We start from the raw sequence: 21904 nt of genomic DNA, 5'->3' as shown, positions 1-21904 counted from the left end.
GCTGTAGAAAGGTGAACATTAGTGAATCTTTGTACCCTGAAATAAGAAGTTTTCCTTGGTAGACCTTGAAACAATGATATTAAGTAGCAAGTTTAGTCTGCAGACTGTCTAGGGTGCAAACAAGTGGTAAAACAGTAATGCCTTACATTTGTATGTAGCTTTTCAGTTTTCAAAGTAGTTTGGTAAACATTTTCTCAATTTATCTTCATAACACCTCTGTGGGATAGACAAGGTAAATATTCTGCCATTTAATAAGCTTCCACAGAGGAGAGAGGTAGCTGCCTAAGGAACAAGCCCTTGAATAACCTCTAGTTGTTAGGCCCTCTTTTATGAAGGTTCTCTAGTCATAAAGGAAGTTCATTCCTTTGCAAAACTGCCAGAGTGTAAGGGGTGGACTTCTGCATTGTATGATGTTATTGGCTTGATCTCTTAAATCAGTGTTTGGAAAGTTGATTACTCTGGAGACAGAAGATGCTTAGTATGATGAATGGGCAAAAATGGCATGTTGTAATTGTATGTTTTTCAGTGTTTGTTATACTTAAAGCCTAGGCATTTTTAAGAAATATAATTTAGATTAAAAATATAATTCTAGTAGCAACACTGTTGTAATCTTTTTTAAACCAATAGTTTTCCTTAAGACCTTTTCCAATTAGGCTGTAGTAATATTGATGCTGATTTGATTGTATTGTAGGTTAGCGTAGGGGTGGGGCACTTTGCTTTTTTGGTCAAAAAGAGGGTTTGGTGGCTTCTGAAAAGACTCATGTAATGTGTTGCAGTAGGGAAATGCTGGTAAAAGTTTAGTATGTCACCTGTTTCCCCTTTTTTTAAAAAAATTAATTTATTGGCTGCATTTGGGTCTTCATTGCGGCGCATGGGCTTTCTCTAGTTGTGGTAAGCTGGGGCTACTCTTGTTGCAATGGGCGAGCCTCTCATTGTGGTGGCTTCTCTTGTTGTGGAGCACGGGCTTCAGTAGTTGTAGCACGCGGGCTCAGTCATTGTGGCTCTTGGGCTCTAGAGTACAGGATTGATAGTTGTGGTGCACGACCTTAGTTGCTCTGTGGCATGTGGGATCTTTCTGGGGCATATGGGATTTTCCTGGGCCAGGAATTGAACTCATGTCCCCTGCATTGGCAGGCAGATCCTTAACCGCTGCACCACCAGGAAAGTCCCTTCATTTTGAATCTATTCTGAATAGCTTTGATTAATTTAAATTGGTCTGAGATATTAAGAGGAATTTTTTCAAGACTCTCAAAGATATGCTGTATAGTGGAATAAAGTCAGATACAAATTCACAGAATCACTTCACTTGCAAAAATCTAAAGAATTGCTGAATGTTTTGTATTTTTAAGTTGTATCTCAGTTCTCAGTGTTATTCTCCTTTTCCGTGGTGCTCTCCTGTAACTTCCTCCTTATCATCACCCCCTCCCCCCTGGTCTGCCATCTGTTGGTTTGGATCTTTATTTCAGATAGGAAGGCAGGAAAGAGTTCTTGTACAGAAGATAACACTAGTCCTGTTTGGAGCTCAGTGAGCTGGAGCACTTATGCAGTATGTCTGCTGATGATAAATTCCAGAAGTACCATAAGCCCACAGGAGTAGAAAGATAGCAATGACTCTGCAATATTGTCTGCAACTTAAATAGAAATTTAAAAAAAAATCATAATTAAACTATATTTTTTTCATGGAAAGCCATAAATTGGCTAGATATTGTTAACAGGCTTGTAAATAAGAGTTAATTACATAGGAGAGTTTAGCATGTTGAGTGTTAGTGAAATTCTTGTCAAATGATTTCTTTTAGTACTTTATAAACATGACTTGTTCATAGTAAACTTAAATTCACTTATGCTTGATTGTGTATTAATCTATTATGGGAATATGTAGAGGCTATTTGCAGTCCTAGGTAGGTAATTCAATTCCCAGACAGTATTTTTTTTTAAAAATCTTTTTATTACAAAGTATTTTAAGCATGTATTAATATAAAAGTAGAAAGAATAGTATCAGGAGTTCCCATGTACTCATCATTGAACCTCCAGAGTATTATAGACAGTATTTTCTCTATATTTCTATCCACTACTACCCTACTCCGAACTCTGGACTTTTTTGAACCATATCCCAGACATATTTAATTTGTAAATTTCAGGTATTACAGTATGGATCTCTAAAAGAGTCACCCTCTCTTTTTATAAAATAAGTGTAATACCATTATCTTACCAAAAAATTGATAGCAAGTTCTTAGTATCATCAAGTATGTAATCAGGTTTCATATATTTCTTTTTGTTTTATACACACACACACAGGTTGCTTGAAGTGGGATCCAAATAAGGTCCATACTTTACAATTGTTTGTCTCGTCTATTAAATCACTTTTAGTCTTTAGACTCTCCTTCCATCATTCTGTTTTCTTTATTAAAATTTTTTGTTAAAAGAAACCAAGTTTTTGAGAAGTTTCCCATAGTCTCATTTTGCTGATTGCATCTCTGTATTGTAATGTCATTTAACATGTTCTGGCTCCTGAATTTCCTGTAGTAAATTGATAGATTCATCAGATTTTTTTTTCCCCTTTTGTTAAGAGTACTTCGTAGGAGTGATTTGTGTTTCCATCAGGAGGTATGTAAGGTCTTGTTATCTGTCTCTCTAATGTTGGCAGCTAATGAGGATCCTTGCCTAGATTTATGAATTCATTAGGGAAATTGCAAAATAGTGAAATTTTGTTGTTCATGTATTAGATGGTGTTTTTTTTTTAGGATAGTTATTCAAGAGTGTAAATTGTATATTTAGAGCCTTCTGGGATGATTTGACAATGTTATGTAGTGAATTCCTTTAAAAAGGGAACAGTGCAAGTTTCTATTATTGAAAATTCAGAAAAAAACTTGGGAATGTTGAATAGAGTTTGTTTAAAGGACATTTGGCCAATAAATAGAACATATCATCATGAGATAACAGCATGTCATCTAGCATGTGTAGCTGGTCATTGGTGTTAGTTCTTTTATGGTTGGTGTTCATATTCAGAAATTTTAAAAGAAGGCAGCAGTTATTATTTTTTTTAGTTGAATTTCTCAGCATGAATTTGAGAACAGGTTTTGTGTGCGAATTAGATTTAAGAAATACTGAGTTTACGTAACATAGCATATTATGTATTAAAAGTTGTCAGAGAATTAGAACAGCAGCATTTCTCAGTGTAGCACCATGACAGAAGGATTTTGGGGTCAAATAAACTTGGTAAACAATGTTCACTTTTTCCTCTCTTGGAATGTAATATACTGCATACTAACATGTAAAAGGCTTACAGTAAAGGAACCTGTTTAACATTAACTCAGCATTTTCCAAATTTATTTGATCACTGAACCTTCCCCCTCTTCCCTCATAACATCTTAAAGAACTAGTGAAACAAATTTTCTAGAGGAAACAGATTTTGGGAAACATTGGATTCGAGGATTTGAACAGGAGAAATTTTTGATGAGCAAATAATGACATTTTTTTCATTGAGCCAAAATGAGGCAAATGTTGGTTGGTTGTTTTATCTTAGCCTGTAAGCATTATACTTTTAAGGAAGCAATGTTAGAAGAAGACTTCAGTCACATATAACATTAACTACATGCCGGGCACTGTTTTCAGTCCTTTATATATAATTTGTAATTTGTTTAATCTTTACAACAAACTTATCCAGTAGATGCACTGTTGTTATCCCAATGTTGCAGAGAAGGAAATTGAGGCACAGAGGGACTAAGTAAATAGTCAAGGCTACACTGCAGAGTACGTGATAAAGCAGAGCCATGTGCAGTCACTAGTCTTCACTGCAAGATGTGGCAGATGGAGATCATGAAATATAAATTAGATTAAGAGGGTAAATAAAGTCTGTTTAGAAGGACCATACATATTTTCTTTAACTTTCAGGCAATCAGGGCCTAAGAGAAGAATGTGGAGAGCTGACTGTGTCCCAGTGAAGATAGAAAACATGAAGACCTGGGAGCTGTTATCCATAAAAAAGGTATACCTCTAAGGGCTTATAGGTTAGATGTAAGTACAAGGCTGAGTTAAGAGGACACTGTTAAAATGAAAATTTCAGCTGTAGAAGGGAATTGGAGTTTACTTTATAAGACCCCCTCATTTTTTTTTTTTTTTGGCCTACAGGCCTAGTTGCTCCGTGGCATGTGGGATCTTCCTGGAGCAGGGATCAAACCTATGCCCCCTGCATTGGCAGGCAGATTCTTAACCACTCTGCCACCTAGGAAGCTCAAGACCCCCTCATTTTATATATGAGATCTGAAGTTACATAGCTTGTTCATGTGCTTGTATTAGTAATCATAGCTCACCACATGAGTACACTTCATTAAAGCACTTTCATGTAGATTCTTGTTTGATCCTCTAAACAATCCTGAAAGGTAGGTAGGTTCTATATTTTCCGCAGCAAAGCTGGTTCTTGAATTTAGATATTCTGCATCCTAAAGGCTAAAATTTCCTGTACTATATCACATTGCCTCAGTTCTTGATGAATAACATATATTAAAGAAGAGTAGTACTTGCTTTTGAAATGAGATGAGGACTTGGGTCAGAAAGAAAAGCTGCATTTTAACAAATGGAAATGACTCCCTCCTAAGTGTAAAAAGTAATATATGCTATTGTAAAAAGTAATTTTTAGATGGTATAGGGAAATATAAAGAAAAAAGTGAAAACTGTCTCACCACACAGAGTAACTACTGTTAAATTCTAATGTGTAGTTCTCCGGATTTTCTCTAGATCTTTTATATATTCAGAGAATTGTTTCAAAATTGTATTGTTTTATAACCTAAAATACTGTATTCTTAAAAGAGAATATTTGTAGGCATTTGTCTTTTGCTTCTACCATAGTAAAAAGGTACATGTGGGGACAACAGTCATAAAATGGTAACATCCTGGGCCAACTGAGATGTATAGTCCCCTCCCCAACACACACACTTTAATAGCTGACGATTAGGATAAATGGATAAAAAACCTGTTTGGGGTTAGGTTATTTTAAGGAGGCAGTGAGTACAGTAGTCACCCCTTATCCATGGTTTCGCTTTTTGTAGTTTGTTACCCACTGTCAACCATAGTCTGAAAATATTAAATGGAAAATTCCAGAAATAAACAATTCATAATTTTTAAATTGCTCGCCATTTTGAGTAACTTGATTAAATCTCATGTGATCCTGCTGCATTCTATCTGGGATGCGAATCATCCCTATGTACAGTGCTTGTGTTCAAGTAACCCTTATTTTACTTAGTAATGGCCCCAAAGTGCAAGAGTAGTGATGCTGGCAATTCGGATATGCCAAAGAAGCAGCTGAGTGCTTCCTTTAAGTGAAAAAGTGAAAGTTCTCAACCTCAAGGAAAGAAAAAAATCATATGCCGAGGTTGCTAAACTCTATGATAAGAATGAATCTTCTATCTGTGAAATTGTGAAGAAGGAAATAGAAATTTGTACTAGTTTTCTGATGCACCTCAAACTGCAAAAGTTATGGCCGTAGTGCATAAGTGCTTAGATGGGAAAGGCATTAAATTTGTACAATACGATATTTTGAGAGAGAGAAGGACCATATTCACGTAACTTTTATTACAGCGTATTGTTAAATTGTTCTATTTTATTATTGTTAATCTCTTACTATGCCTAATTGATGCGTTAAAGTTTATAATAGGTAGGTATGTAGGAAAAACATCATATATTTGGATTTGGTACTATCTTCAGTTTCAGGCATCCACTGAGGGTCTTGGAACATATTCCCTGCGAATAAGGGGGGGCTACTGTAGTATAAAGCTTTATTTTATTGTTTTTTTTTCTATAGAATTTGGGATTGTTGATTGTTTTGTAGTTTGATAGGAGAAAAGACTCACACTATACTGGATTAAAAGACAAGTAACTGAGACCTCTTTAAGTAAACATTAAAAAGAATAAAGCGTGGTTCTTTTGAACAGCCTATATATGGGCTTTTTTAGTGAGTTTGTGTGTGTGTGTAACCATCTCTGATTTATCAGTATTGTTGCAGTGGTGAGAGGGGAAAGGAGCCTGTTGTGTTGGGTTGTGGAAGGGATTTTTGTACTTGAAGTTGGTTCTTCAGCAAATCTTGCTGTTTTCTTGATTACATCTAGTAATTTGCTTTTTTAAAAAAATTAATTAATTTTTAAGCTCTTTATTGGAATATAATTGCCTTACACTGTTGTGCCAGTTTTTGCTATACAACAAAGAGAAGCAGCTGTATTTATACATATATCCCCATATCCCCTCCTTCCCAAGATTCCTTCCCACCCTCCCCATCCCAGCCCTCTAAGTCATCACCTGTCATAGAGTTGATCTCCCTGTATTATGCAGCAGCTTCCCACTAGCTATTTTACATTTGGTAGTGTATATATGTCAATACTACTGTCTCACTTCGTCCCAGCTTCCCCTTCGCCCCCCACTGTGTGTCCTCAAGTCTGTTCTCTATATCTGCATCTTTATTCTTGCCCTGTCACTGGGTTCATCATTATCATTTTTTGTTTGTTTTGTTTAAGATTCCATATATATGAGTTAGTATACGGTATTTGTTTTTCTTTTTCTGGCTTACTTCGCTCTGCATGACAGACCCTAGGTCCATCCACCTCAATACAAATAACTCAATTTCATTCCTTTTTGTGGATGAGTAATATTCCATTGTATACATATGCCATATCTTCTTTATCCATTCATCTGTTGATGGGTATTTAGGTTGCTTCCATGTCCTGGCTATTTTAAATAGTGCTGCAATGAACATTGTGGTACATGTTTCTTTTTGGATTATGGTTTTCTCGGGGTATATGCCCAGTAGTAGGATTGCTGGGTCATGTGGTAGTTCTGTTAGTAATTTGCTTTGTTAATCATTCACTTTGCCCAAGCAGATTTTTGGCATGATCTTATTTTCAAAATGTTTTTCTTTTTGAGGATTGGATTATATTTTATTTACATCTCTCAGTATTTCCTTGTTGGTTTTAAATTGATGGTAAGGCTTATGATTTTAGCTTTGCTAGTTCTTTTGCTTTTCTGTATAAATTTTAAAGTTCATCTGTAGTTGCAAAAAATCTTGCTGTGATTTTGATAGGTATTGTATTAAATCTATAGATCATTTTGGGGGAGAACTGACATTTTTATATTTAGTCCTCTAATCTAGGAACATGGCACATCTCTTCATTTATTTAGAGTTACTTTGATTTTTTTTGTCTGTGACTTGCAGTTTTTAGCATATAGATCCTGTGCATATTTTGTTAGTCTTGCATTTATGTATTTTATTTTTTTTACTTTATTTATTTATTTATTTTTTTGGCACACAGGCTTAGTTGCTCCGTGGCACGTGGGATCTTCCTGGCAGGGATCGAACCCATGTCCTCTGCATTGGCTGGCGGATTCTTAACCACTGCGCCACCTAGGAAGCCCTATGTATTTTATTTAAAAAATGTTTAAAAACCTTTTAATCAAAGTATCATATCTTCATTGAAGTGTACATATAGTAAATGTACAGCTTGATTAGTTTCACAAAGATGGAATTATTCTCAAATTCTGCTATTTTCTGTTAACTTGAGAGGTTTTCAGGAGGGAGGTAGGTTTCAAGATGAGGGAATAAGAAAAGCTTTCCATTTCCTCCTTTGTCAAGTCTTTGTAGTGTGACTTCATTGTTTTGTTTAAAGGTGAATTTTCAAAGAACATGGTCGAAGATAGTTAAGCTCATTTCCAAATCAATTTTGCCATTTAGATTTTTTCTGCTATAATTTACCTCCAGTCATGTTACAATAGAAATTAGCTTAGATGTTTTCTGATATAGGGATTCATAACTATTTTAAAACAATGAAGATGTGCGTTGAAGATTTAAGAGGTGGAGAGGTCTGCCTTCTCATTTTTGTTGAACCCAGCTATGCCTACCCATTAGCTTCCTTCTTTGTAGTTTGGTACAGAGCACAAGCTTAAGTAAACTTGTCATCTTGCTTTCTGGCTTTTATCTTCCTACTACGAAGGGTAGGCAACTTGGGGTCTATGTGTACAGGAGCAATATTCTGTCCCCCGCCCTGGTCTTTTTGAGTAAGACTCATAATTCTAAGTTTATAGAGATGATATCTCTATAATTACTTAAAATATGTTTCAAAGAAATTAAAAGTGATATTTGATTAATACAGATACTCCTAGGAATAAATGAGTTTATTATGTATGCTCCATCAGGAAGAACATGGTTAATAATAGAAAAACCAGGGACTTCCCTGGTGGCCCAGTGGTTAAGACTCTGTGCTCCAAGGTTCAATCCCTGGTCAGGGAACTAGATCCCACATGCATACCGCAACTAAGAGTTCTCATGCCACAACTAAGGAGCTGGTGAGCTGCAACCGAGGAGTCTTCCTGCCGCAACTAAGACCTGGTGCAACTAAATAAATAAATATTAAAAAAAAAAAAGAATCAGGGGCAACAGAGTGAGTCTCACACTTGGCCACTTGCCCTGGTTGTCGTTATTTAACTCCTCTGTATATTTTTGTTGTAAAAGATCATCTTTTTTTCTTAACTCATTTTTATCACTGGTGCTCAGCTGTGCTTGATTCAGCTGTTTCTGCCCACTTCCCCAAAGCTTTATTTTGAAAATTTCTCAAATCTATAGACAAGTTGAAGAACAGTACAATAAACACGGATGTACTTTTCACTTTGTTTCGCAGATTGTAACATTTTGCTGCAGTTGCTTTTTTTCTTTTCTCTAAACACCCATTTAGCTGTGAGAGTAAGCTGTCCTTACCAAGATACTTCCTTACCCCCTCAAAAAAATATATTTCAGGTGGTATCTCCTGAAACTAAGGACATTCTCCACTGTAACCACAATACCTTTATCATACCTAAGGAGAATAACATGAATTCATTATTTAGTATGTAGTGTCTGTATTTAAATTTTTCTGTTTGTCTCCCACATGTCTTTTATAACTTTTTTTTTTTCTGATCCACAATCCAGTCATGCACATATTGCTTTTGGTTTTTGTGTCACTTTAGTCTCTGAATCTAGAACAATCCCCTGCCTACCTCCCCTCTTTTTCAACGATACTAACTTTATTGAAGAATCTTGGCCATTTGCCTTACAGAATGTACTACAATCTGAATTTGCTGATTGTTTCCTTAAGATTATATATTCAAGTTAAACATGAATTGCACAAACACTGTGTAGGTGATGTGTGGTTTTTGCATAACCTCATGAGGCACCTAATGCCTTTTTTTTCCATTATAGGTAATGCTAAGTTTGATCACTAAAGTGGTGGCTGTTACCAGATCACTTTACTTTCCCCCCTTTGTAACTGATAATTAATCTAGGAAGTGTGGTATTTTGAGATTGTATGAAAATCCTCTTTCTAACAACCTTTTCCCAGTGGTTTTAGCATCCATGGGAAGATTATCCTTGCCTAGATAATTCTTTTCCTTTCTTTAATAAAAAAATATTCTTAAGCAATATATGCACATGGATTGAAACCCACATGGTATAAAAGGGGGTTGCAGCAAAATGTGCATCTCCCTTTCATTCCCTTATCTCCACTTGCCTAGTTTTTCCCAGAGTTAACTGTTAAACAGTTTCTTGTGTATCCTTTCTGAGATTCTAAACCTCTCCAATCATTCATTCATATATATTCTCTCTCTTTTTTCTTTTTATACAAATGGTAGCATACTGTAGACTTCTCTCTTATTTTTTTTTAATTGTGGTAAAATATAGATAGCATATTTCACATTTAAATCATTTGTAAAGTGTACAATTCAGTGACATTGAATGCATTCACAATGTTGTGTAACCATCATTACTATCTATATCCAGAACTTTTTCACCATTTCCAACAATAACTCTGTACCCATTAAACAATAATTCCCTTTCCCCCTCCATCCCCAGCTCCCGATAATCTCTATTCTACTTTCTCTATGAATTTGCCTGTTTTTGGTACCTCATATAAAGAGAATCATACAATATTTGTCCTTCCTTGTCCTGATTATTTCACTAAATATAATACTTTCAAGGTCCATCCATGTTGGAACATGTATCAAAATTTCATTCCTTTTTATGGCTGAGTAATATTTGATTGTATGTATGTACCACATTTTGTTTACCTATTCATCTCTTGATAAACATGAATTTTTTCTGCCTTTGGGCTATTGTGAATAATGCTGCTGTGAACATCGGTGTGCAGATATCTGTGCAAGTCCCTGCTTTCAATTCCTTTGGATATATACATAGAATTGCTTGGTCTGTATCTTAATGTATTATTAACTTAATATATCATGGTTATCATTTTAGTTCAAATACATTCCAGGTAGTTATAGATCTTATTCATTTTAGTGATTGCCTTGAATCTCAGTGTATGTGTATTATTTATTTAAGCAGTTTCTTATTGGTGAACTTTAGATTGTTTCCCCATTTTGTTTTTTATCTTTTTTCCGTTTTGCTATTCTAAAAAAGGCTGCGATGAATAGGATAGTTCTTAGTTTAAGCAATACCTTATTCTTGATTAAAATTGCAATGTGAAAATGTTGATTGAGCCTAGTCTCATTGAGCATCCCTTCTAAATATCCTTAAGATTCATCTCCTCACAAACCCAACACGTTATACATAGCTCTTTTATTTTAGGCCCTCACCTCTTAACTTTTGGGGTGTTTCTTGTGTTCGGGGCATTCTGTTCTTCTCTTCATTTCCTTAGTATTATCCATAGCTCCTGCTGGGTAACTTTGTTATGCAGTGTTATCATACTGTATTGCAATTGCTTACACATCCTTCTCATCTGGGTTCTGAGTCCTTTAGGCACACTGTGCTTTATGTGGAATAGACTTTCCTATTATGGATACATTTTCACATTCTTGTCAAGTTTCTAGTAGTAATAAGTTAGAATACCCTTGTTAAAATTAACATATAGTTACAGAAGAAAAATTTTTTTAAATGTGCAAATAGGACTTACCTTAGTTCATTAGTGAATGTGTTAGGGGTACACCCCCCCCCCCTTTTAAATGAGAAGATAAAAATGTTACTTTGAAGCCAGTTAGTATTTGGTACTGTTATCTCTCCCTGCCTGCCCCCTGTTTCTTTTGACGGCATTAAATCTTTCTAATAGTCTCTTAAGTTTTATTTTTTTCTCCTCAAAATCATATTCACATAAGGATATTCTGAGATGGTGTGAGGAGCTAGCCATAGTACCTACTTCCTACATTTTTGCTATTTCTCCATTTATTTTAGGGACCCTCATAAGAATGAGTTCTATAAGTATAAATTGGTTATATCATTGGGAATTCAGTGAGGATAAATTTACCAAAAAATGTTATGATTGCCATGACTTAGGCTTTAGATGCTAGCAAATAGACAGTTCTAAAGAAGGGGAAGGGGATTTTCTCTACAGACAATATGTGATGAGGACCACTGGCCTCTTCATGGCTCTAGAGAATCTACTTTTGTTGAAGTCTGTTGTCTGGTTCATGGCCACTGGTCAGCTACAAATTAAGATATCCTGCACGTGCTGATATTACTATTTGCATTTCTGGAATAATTGCATCTATTTGCATAACAGGTTGTTGAACTTGACAAATTTTGTTCCCAAGCATCTTTTCATTAAAAAGTGCATTGATGTTCTAAAAACCCCAAGATTGATAGCAGCCATTGTTATAACTATTGCATTGAAAACAGAATAATTAAAAGTGTAGTAAATTTGCTCATAGCTAGTTATCATAAACTTTTTGTACTAGAACATTGTATCGATGTATTTTTATCTATCACTCTTTGTCAACAAGAATGATTATATTTCTAATGTTAGTGTATATTCTTGAGGGACTATAAAAGAAGGAGCTTAAAATAGTTCAAATTACTTCTCTTTAGGAGATATGTGGTGAACAATTAGAGGCCTTACAATGAATAACTAACATTTATTTTCATAGTTTTCAAAGTACTTCTGTGTAAGAGAAATGGAAATTCCAAGATAAAGATAATTGTGGGTTAAGGTTATTTATTTATTTATTTTTTTAAGAACTTTTATTGAGATACAGTTAATAGACAATAAACAGCATATATTTAGAGTGTACAATTTGGTGTCCCAATCTCCCAGTTCATTCCCCCCCAACCCTCCCCGCTTTCCCCACTTGGTGTCCATGTGTTTGTTCTCTACACCTGTGTCTCTATTTCTGCCTTGCATTTCCTCTTTCATAGTTGTTAGCATTTGCCTTATGTATTGAGATGCTCCTGTATTGGGTGCATATATATTTATAATTGTTATCTCCTCTTCTTGGATGGATCCCTTGATCTTTATGTAATGTCCTTTCTTGTCTCTTGTAACATTTTTTATTTTAAAGTCTGTTTTATCTGATATGAGTATTGCTACTCCAGCTTTCTTTTGATTTTCATTTGCATGGACTATCTTTTTCCATCCCCTCACTTTCAGTCTGTATGTGTCCCTAGGTCTGAAGTGTGTCTCCTGTAGACAGCATATATATGGGTCTTGTTTTTGTATCCATTCAGCCAGTCTGTGTCTTCTGGTTGGTGCATTTAGTCCATTTACATTCAGGGTAATTTTCCATATGTATGTTCCTATTACCATTTTCTTAATTGTTTTGTTTTTGTTTATGTAGGTCCTTTTCTTCTCTTATGTTTCCTGCTTAGAGAAGTTCCTTTAGCATTTGTTGTAGGGCTGGTTTGGTGGTGCGGAATTCTCTTAGCTGTTGCTTGTCTGTAAAGCTTTTGATTTCTCCATCGAATCTGAATGAGATCCTTGCTGGGTAGAGTATTCTTGGTTGTAGGTTCTTCCCTTTCATCACTTTAAATATATCGTGCCACTCCCTTCTGGCTTGCAGAGTTTCTGCTGAGAAATCAGCTGTTACCCTTATGGGAGTTCCCTTGTATGTTATTTGTCATGTTTCCCTTGTTGCTTTTAATAACATTTCTCTGTCTTTAATTTTTGTCAACTTGATTACTATATGTCTTGGTGTGTTTCTCCTTGGGTTTATCCTACCTGGGACTCTCTGCGCTTCCTGCACTTGGGTAGCTATTTCCTTTCCCATGTTCGGGAAGTTTTCAACTATAATCTCTTCCAACATTTTCTCAGGTCCTTTCTCTCTCTCGTCTCCTTCTGGGACCCCTATAATGCGAATGTTGGTGCGTTTAACATTGTCCCAGAGGTCTCTTAGGCTGTCTTCAGTTCTTTTCATTCTTTTTTCTTTGTTCTTTTCTGCATCAGTGATTATCACCATTCTGTCTTACAGGTCACTTATTCGCCTTTCTGCCTCAGTTAATCTGCTATTGGTTCCTTCTAGTGTATTTTTCATTTCCGTTATTGTGTTGCATATCTCTGTTTGTTTGCTCTTTAATTCTTCTGGGTCTTTGGTAAACTTTTCGATCTTTGCATCCAGTCTTTTTTCAAAGTCCTGGATCATCTTCACTATCATTATTCTGAATTCTTTTTCTGGAAGGGTGCCTATCTCCTCTTCATTTAGTTTTTTTTTCTGGGGTTTTATCCTGTCCCTTCATCTGGTACAAAGTCCTCTGCTTTTTCATTTTCTCTGTCTTTCTGTGGCTGTGGTTTTCAGTTCCACAAGATGAAATACTGCTGACACTGCTTGATTCTGCTGTCTGCCCTCTTGTGGAGGAAGCTATCTAGGAGCCTCCTGTGTGCTTCCTGATGGGAGGGACTGATGGTGGGTAGGGCTGGGTGGGTGGAGCTCAGTAAAGCTTTAATCCGATTTGGTGGGCGGAGCTCAGTAAAACTTTAATCTGCTTGTCTGCTAATGGGTGGGGCTGTGTTCACACCTTGTTGGTTGTTTGGCCTGAGGCCACCTAGTGCTGGAGCCCACAGGCTCTTTGGTGGGGCTAATGGCGGACTCTGGGAGGGCTCACACCAATAAGCACTTCCCAAAACCCCTGCTGCCAGTGCGCCTGCCTCCTCGGTGAGCCACAGCTGCCCCCCCCACCTCTGCAGGCAACCCTCCAACACCAGCAGGTAGGTCTGGTTCAGTCTCCTGTGGGGTCACTGCTCCTTCCCCCTGGGTCCTGGTGAGCACATTTTTTTGTGTTCCCTCCAAGAGTGGAGTCTCTGTTTCCCCCAGTCCTGTGGAGGTCGTGTAGTCAAATCCTGCTGGCTTTCAGAGTCTGATTCTCTGGGGATTCCTCCTCCCGTTGCTGGACTCCCAGGTTGGGAAGCCTGATGTGGGGCTCAGAACCCTCACTTTAGCGGGTGGACTTCTGCAGTATAACTGTTCTCCAATTTGTGAGTCACCACCCAGCATTTATGGGATTTGATTTTAACGCGATTGCGCCCCTCCTACCGTCTCATTGCGGGTTCTCCTTTGTCTCTGGATGTGGGGTGTCTTTTTTGGTGAGTTCCAGTGTCTTTCTGTCGATGATTGTTCAGTAGTTAGTTGTAATTCTGGTGCTCTTGCAAGAGGGAGTGAGCGCACTTCCTCCTACTCCGCCATCTTAATCCTATCTATGGGTTAAAGTTATTAGAACAGGTTTAATGGAGCGGGAATGGGAGGGCTGGCGGGGAGGAGGTAGGATATGAATTTGTACTGAAGGAAGTATAGGATTTGTTAGGTAGAGAGGAAGGGGAGAGCATTCTAAGGGGCAGCAGCATGAGTAAGGAGTGCACTTATCCCAGCTGAGTGATGGTAGGGATTGGTAGGGATGTCTGCCTGACCAAAGCAGAGGGCTGCTGAGGAGCATGGGGTGGTTAAGATTTGATAGGTTAGAGGGAACAGTTGATTGTGAGCCTTGGGAAGCAGAGTGAGAAATTCTAAGCCTAGGGAGCTGTATTACTGAGGGTCCTGGCAGGAAATAAGTGCACTAGTTGCAGAGATTTGGGTAGCGTTAAAGAAAGCAGCAAGGGGTTGTGAACTTCACAAGGCTGAGCAGTGTCCGGAAGCCATTGGGATTTTTAAGCCAGAGGGGACAAGAAGAGAACTACTAAAGCCTGGCAAGAGTGGGAGTGGTGGAAGCCAAGGACCTGTGGCTGTAGGGGAAAGAGTTCCCAGGTGGGGAGAGAGCCAGGGAAATAAGGACCCCGATTTCTATTTCTTCTTATCCTCTAATTTCCTGCTAATGCCTCTCATTGGCCTGACCCAAGTAGAAACTGGTGGAGTTTGGGCAGTATAGTCCTTGAGGTTAGCCTTAAGAGGCACAAAACAGAGCATAGAAGGGTAGGGATTAGGTTTGTTTGGGAGACTGGAATCAAACAGAGAATGCCTAGCCCAGGACCCATTTTAAATTATTGTAAATTTATAAGCAGAGGAATGTTATACTGAAAATGCTCTTATAGGAAGATTTCCTTTAGTGGATTTTGAGAGTCGTTTTAAGAAAAATCTCTTCAGGCAGAGTTCCAACTTGTAACAAGAAAGGCAGAATGCAACCTGTTGTCTGATTTATCCTTATAGACCCCATGGGCAATATAATTTTTTAAATTTCTCTGTTGAATTCTTAGACCAGAATTAGTTCATCTACTGCTGAGAGTTCCTGAGCCCCTGCAGCAAAAAAAGCAGGATGCCAGTGGCTTAAAGGGACAAAAGAGGGAGCAGTACAGAGTACCAGCTTTGAAAGCTTGCCTGGTTACAATAGCAAGCAAGTTGAGTAGGTGGGGGAGTGGTGATGAAGGCAAGTACACAAATAATAACAAATCAGGCAGAGTATGACAGATGTTATAATATGTGTAAATGCTTTATCAGAGTTTAGAGGAGGAAGTGATCAAATCTGTATTGGTGAGTTTAGAGTTATTAAAACATGAAAAGACTTCACGGAGGAAGAGCCCTCTGAGATAGGCCTTTGAAGGCGAAATACGGATTTTGATACGTAAAGTTTAGATAGGCGAGGGCCATCAGTTATAGGGAATAGCATGAACAAAGGCACTGAGGTCAGAATGTTTGGTTTGTTAAAATTAGGATGTATTTAGGGGAATTGTGAAAGATGAAGTTGGAAGGAAAATTTGGCTCCCTCTGAATGGACTTTTTTTTTTTTTTTTTAAAGCTCTTTATTGGTATGAATGAACTTAAACCCACAACAATGTCTTGTTTTTGGTTTCATAGGAAGTGGAGAGCCATTGACTTCTCTATGGATGGGTAATGAAATAATTGGTCAGAACTGAGCTTTGAAAAGATTAATCTAGCAGAAGTAGGTAGATTGCAGTGGCATGGGGAGACTCTTTGGGAGCCTATTGCAGTTTTCCAGGGTAGATTATGATGGCTGAAGCAGGGTGGAGCCAGTGGAAATGTTAAAAGAGGCTGGGGTGTAAAGGAAAGGCCCGAGTCAAAGACTGTTCTATGGTTTTGACTCAGGGTACCTGAGTGATAAATCAGAAGGAGCTGGTTTTATAAGAATGTAGGAGGGAAGGTTAGGGGAGCATTAGGAGGCAGGGAAGCTGGAAGAGATTGAAGTTAACTTTGGACATGGTGAATTGGGGCTGGGCAGCATTGACATGGTGATGTCAGTGAGGCTGTTGGAAACAAGACTGGTGTTTTGCAGAGGTGCTGTCCAGAGATATGGCTTTGGGAGGTATCTATGTAATGATGGGTTCAGCTTTACCAGTGAAGATATGTGGTTGATGTGAAAAGAAAGAAAAACATTGAGAAGAAAAAGAGGAGGTCCAAGAAACTTTGGGCATTGAGTAGACAAATGGAGGCAAGAGGTCACCAAGTTATTGGGGTTTATATTTATTTCTGGTCAGCTTTAATGAAGTATAATTAACATACAATAAATTTACCATTTTAAGTGAACAATTTGACAAATTTTGACCAATGTGTGGTCATGAAACTACCACCACAATCATGATATAGTCCATTTTCATCATCCCCAGAAAGTTCCGCTATACCTCTTTGCAGCAGTTAATCCACTCTCCCTATTCCCTAGCTGCTGGCAACCACTGATCTGCTTTCTATCATTATAGTGTTGCTTCCTCTAGAATTATATATATATGGAAACATAGTTATGTAGTCTTCTGTGTCTGGCTTCTTTAATTTAGCATAATTATTTTGAGATTCATTAGCATTGTTGCTTGTGTCAGTAGTTCATTCCTCTTTATTGCTGAGTGGTATGCCATTGTATTGATATACTGTAATTTGTCCATTCATCAGTTGATGGACATTTGAGTTTCCAGTTTTAAGCTATTACGAATAAAGCTGCTATGAACATTCACATACAGGTTTTTATGTGTCATGTGTTTTCATTTTTCTGGACAAATACCTAAGGAGTGGAATTGCTACATGTATAGTAAATACGGTATATGTTTAGTTTTATAATAAACTGCCAGTTTTCCACTTGACATTCCCACTAACAGTTTATGAGAGTTTTAGTTGCTGTACATCCTCACGAATACTTGGTATTGTCTGTTTCTTTGAATGTAGCCATTTTAGTGAGTTTGTAATAGTATTTCATTGTAGTTTTTTTTAAAGATTTATTTATTATTTATTTATTTATTTTTGGCCGCGTTGGGTCTTTGTTGCTATGCATGGACTTCTTTAGTTGTGGCGAGCAGGGGCTACTCTTCATTGTGGTGTGTGGGCTTCTCATTGAAGTGGCTTCTCTTGTTGTGGAGCATAAGCTCTAGGAGTGCAGGCTTCAGTAGTTGTGGCACTCAGGCTCAGTAGTTGTGGCGCACAGGCTTACTAGTTGCTCTGCAGCATGTGGGATCTTCCCAGGCCAGGGCTCGAACCCATGTCCCCTGCATTGGCAGGAGGATTCTTAACCACTGCACCACCAGGTAAGTCTCTGTAGTTTTAATTTGTGTTTCTCTAATGACTAATGTTGTTCAGTATCTTTTTATGTGCTTGTTTGGCCATTTATATATCTTTGGTGAAGTGTATGTTCAAATATTTTGTCCATTAAAAAAAATTGTGTTTCCTTACTACTGAGATGAAAGGGTTCTTTTTACATATTCTTGATACTAGTCTTTTGTTGGATATATATTTTTGCAAATAGTTTAAATTTGAGGCTTGTCTTTTCATTTTAACAGTGCTTTTTGAACAGTAAAAGTTTTTAATTTTGATGAAGTCCAATGTATCAGTTTCTTGAATCCTATTTAAGAAGTCTTTGCCTAATCCAGGGTTGCTAAGATTTTTTTACTATGTTTTCTTCTAGAGATTTTTATAGTTTTCGCTCTATGAGCCAATTTGAGTTGATTTTTGTATGTGGTATGAAATTAGGGTTGAGATTCATTTCTTCCCATGTGCATATCCAGTTGTTTCAACACCCTTTGTTGAAGATTATCCTTTCCCCATTAAACTGTCTTGGCACCTTACTTAAAAATCATTTGGCCATGTATGTGTGGGCCTGTTTCTGGACTTTGAGTTCTGTTTATTTATCTTTATGCTAGTAGATGTCTTAATTACTCTAGCCTTATAATAAACCTAAAAGTCAGGCAATGGAAATTCTCTAACTTTGTTCTCTATCAAATTTATTTTGCTTTTCTCAGTCCTTTGCACTCTGTCCTGAAAACTTCTGATGAGGACTATGAAAAGTGTTTTGTTGTTGTTGTAACCTGTTTGGGATCATTTAACAATCTTGAGAGAGTGGCTAGGAGGAACAGATTTTATTGTAGCAACAAAGAAATAACTGAATTGGCAATTGATTCATTGAAACCTTCTGAGATTTTTAATTTTTAGAAATTTAGTGATACAGAACATGTGAAACCATCATGATAGTGATAAGAAGCTTGATTTAGTGGCGGAGGTTGGGTGTCAGACTACTCTGGTTTGAATCTGTGTTCTGTCAGTTACTGGCAGTGTGACCTTAAGTAACTGTTTAGCTCACTATACCTCTATTTCCTTTACTTGCAAATGGGAATAATAAGAGTACCTGTTTTGTAGAGTTGTTCTGAGATTAAGATAATACATGGAAAGGATTTAGCACATAGAAAGTGCTCAATGAATGTTAGCAGCTATTATTGCTCTGTTTACCTAGCGAATGTTAGAAAGCTTCAGGATTTGATAAATTCACTTGTAGGAACTATTTTTTTTAATTGGGGTATAGTTGTTTTACAGTCTGTGTTCGTTTCTACTATGCAGTGGAGTTCCCTGTGCTATACAGCAGGTTCTCATTAGTTACCTGTTTTATACATATTAGTGTATATATGTCAATCCTGATCTCCCACTTCACCCCACCTCCGTCTGTCCCCCGTTGGTGTCTATACATTTGTTCTCTACATCTTTGTCTCTATTTCTGGCTTACAAACTGGTTCATCTGTACTATTTTTCTAGATTCCACATATATCCATTAACATACGATATTTGTTTTTCTCTTTCTGACTTACTTCACTCTGTATGACAGTGTAGGAACTATTCAGTTTACCTCTGTGCTCAAATCCGTCATCTTCCTAAACTTATTTACATTTTAGAAAGATAGATAGTGCTATTTGGTTTCTTTTTCATTCCTTTGGTAGTTTTTTGAACCCCACTTCTCATCGGTAACTTCAGTAGTTTGTGTATATAATTAAATTTGGATTTGTGCGTTGGACCATGAGTGGAAAAAAGAACAATTGGCCTTTAGTGGTATAAATCATTACTGTAAATTAAAACAAAACAACAGCAGTTTTTTGTTTTTTGTTTTTTTTCTTCTGTGCCAGTATTTAGCTTGTTCATCAGGATTGTGAATTGGTTGTTCTTGAATACAAGCAAAAACCCATTAGTTTGATTCAGTTTTGTCTATAGTTCTTTACTTGCTGAATAAGCATGTCTGCTTCCTGGTTTATTTGCCTACTCCCGATTATCGATGTAGCAAAACAATTTGTCAGCAAACTCAGCAAGTCCTTTCGTTTTCTAAGTATACTCACTTTCTAAATAGCGATAATAAAAAAAGCTTTTTCCTTTTTAATCAGCTGTTTACTTTTGTGCAGCTAAACATTGATAATTTATGTGGTTTAATGAGTTAGAGTGCCAAAATCAGTGTCAGCCTAATGAAGCCCTGGAGAAGGCAAATACTTGGGGCAGGGATGGGGAGAGCTGGATCACAGTGTGTGCACTTCATTTTCAGTTGCAGAAGTTTGCAAATGGGCTGCCCCTCTTGCACTTCCAGAAATGCCCTTGATAAGTGTCTTTATCGATGTCTTTTTGTGTGAATCTCTAAGTTCATAAATGTAGAGCTTCATAAATTTATTTTTGTAGCTGTGCGTGTGGCAGAGGGGTGGTGGGGAATGACAAGTTCAGTTTTATTTATTTATTAATTTAGGCTGCACTTCAAGGCTTGTGGGATCTTAGTTTCCCAATCAGGGACTGAACCCAGGCCCTTGGCAGTAAAAGTACAAAGTCATAACCACTGGACCACCAGGGAGTTCCCAACAAGTTCAGTTTTAAACATGTTGAGTTTAAGAATCTTTCTTTTAAAATTCCTTTCCATTTAAGATTTAAGATCTGAGTGGTTAGCAGTGGATGTTCAGTTGGAGTTCAGGAGGGAGACATTTGGACTGAATCATTAGTGTATGAGAGGTAGGTGAAAGCCTTGGGAGTAGCTGGAACTACTTCAGAAATGTATGTACAGTGAGAGGAGGAGACAGAAATGGACGGAAGACAGAATCCATGGTGTCTGTCTGCTGTGATACCACCACACTTGGAATCAGTTCTTTTAAAGTGCTTCCATTATATCTGTTCAGAGTAAAACAATATCTGGGTTTGTTAGATTCTATGTAAATAATGAACCACAGACCCAGATTGCTTAGCTCAATTCAGCAAATATTTACTGAAGTCCTTTTATGTGCTTTACCTTTATGGGCTAAACATTAGGAATATAAGCAAAATCGACACTGTCTTTGCCCTCATGGACTTTATAGACTAATATGAGAGGACACTAAGTAAATTACCACATAAATAGTACATAAGTGCAAACTGTGCAGAATGCTGTGAAGGTAAACTACTGGGTGCTGTGTGAGCGTTTTAAAGGAGGGACCCGATCTCATAGCTTCCCTCTGGAAGTGACATTTAATTCAGTTAGCAATTATGGAGTACCTAATGTGTCCCTGGTACTGGGCTGTTTAAGGTGAGATTTTTGTGACTAGACATTAACTGGGTGAAATGGGGTGGGATGGAGAGGGCGGGCTCTAAGTAGAGGGAACTGCATGTACAAAGGTCCTGCAATAGAAAGAAACATGATGCCCTCCAGGAACTGAACAGCTCTGGTGTGGCTAGAGAAGAGAGAGCAAGGGGGAGAGGTCAATTCAGCTTCTGAAAAATTTTAACTTTAAAAATAGATGTTATTGGGACTTCCCTGGTGCTCCAGTGGTTAAGACTCTGAGCTTCCACTGCAGGGGGTGCGTGTTCGATCCCTGGTTGGGGAACTAAGTTCCCACGTGCCACAGGATGCAGCCAAAAAAATTAAAAAAAAAAAAAAGGCTTTATTAACTTTTTATTATAGAAAAATATTAAACATATACATAAGTGGAGAGAATATTTCCTGACATCCATTTCAACAGTTATCAGTTCATGGCCACTTTGTTTCATTTATACCCTCTGCACTCAATAATACTTTTCACTCAATAACACTTCTGACACCAAATGTGTGGGTTTTTTCCTCACACCAGCTAATCCTAACTCTCTAAACACTGTATGTCCTCCAGTTTAACTCAATTCTGATACTATCTGGAATTAGCACAGACCCCACAGGTTAAGGACGCAGTCCCATAGATCTGTCCCCACTTCAGATGCCCGTTGCAAGTCCCAGGTTGCCAGCTATACTTCTGACCAAGTGGCTATAAATTGGGTGTTCCTAATACCTTCTCGTCAGGTTAGATAATTTGCTAGAATGGCTCACAAAACTCAAGAAAACACTTTACTTGTGTTTACTGACATTATAAAGGCTACAATTCAGGAACAAGCAAATGGGAGAGATGATTAAGGCAAGGTATTTGTAGGGGGCAGGTGGTGGAGCTGGCTGGAGGGTGCTGTGAAGAGCTTCCATGCTTTCCTTGAGCATACTGGAAGCTCTCCAAACCCTGTC

At 37.5% G+C, this 21904-nt stretch overlaps 1 protein-coding gene across 15 annotated transcripts in view; it reads left to right on the top strand.

Moving 5' to 3' along the window:
• The window catches only part of HERC1 (HECT and RLD domain containing E3 ubiquitin protein ligase family member 1), a 210247-nt gene that overhangs the window by 11095 nt on the left and 177248 nt on the right, over nucleotides 1–21904 (top strand). For 14 of the 15 annotated variants that reach the window (XR_009051410.1, XM_057722765.1, XM_057722768.1 and 11 more), the window contains exon 2: nucleotides 3892–3985. The exons of the other annotated variant lie outside the window; for it this stretch is intronic. The gene's annotated coding sequence lies outside the window, so the exon portion shown is untranslated. The remainder of the gene's footprint in view (nucleotides 1–3891; nucleotides 3986–21904) is intronic. 15 annotated transcript variants of the gene reach the window in all.

Source organism: Hippopotamus amphibius, chromosome 2, assembly GCF_030028045.1.
Source record: "Hippopotamus amphibius kiboko isolate mHipAmp2 chromosome 2, mHipAmp2.hap2, whole genome shotgun sequence".
NCBI lineage: Eukaryota > Metazoa > Chordata > Mammalia > Artiodactyla > Hippopotamidae > Hippopotamus > Hippopotamus amphibius.
This window is presented reverse-complemented; position numbering and strand designations above follow the sequence as displayed.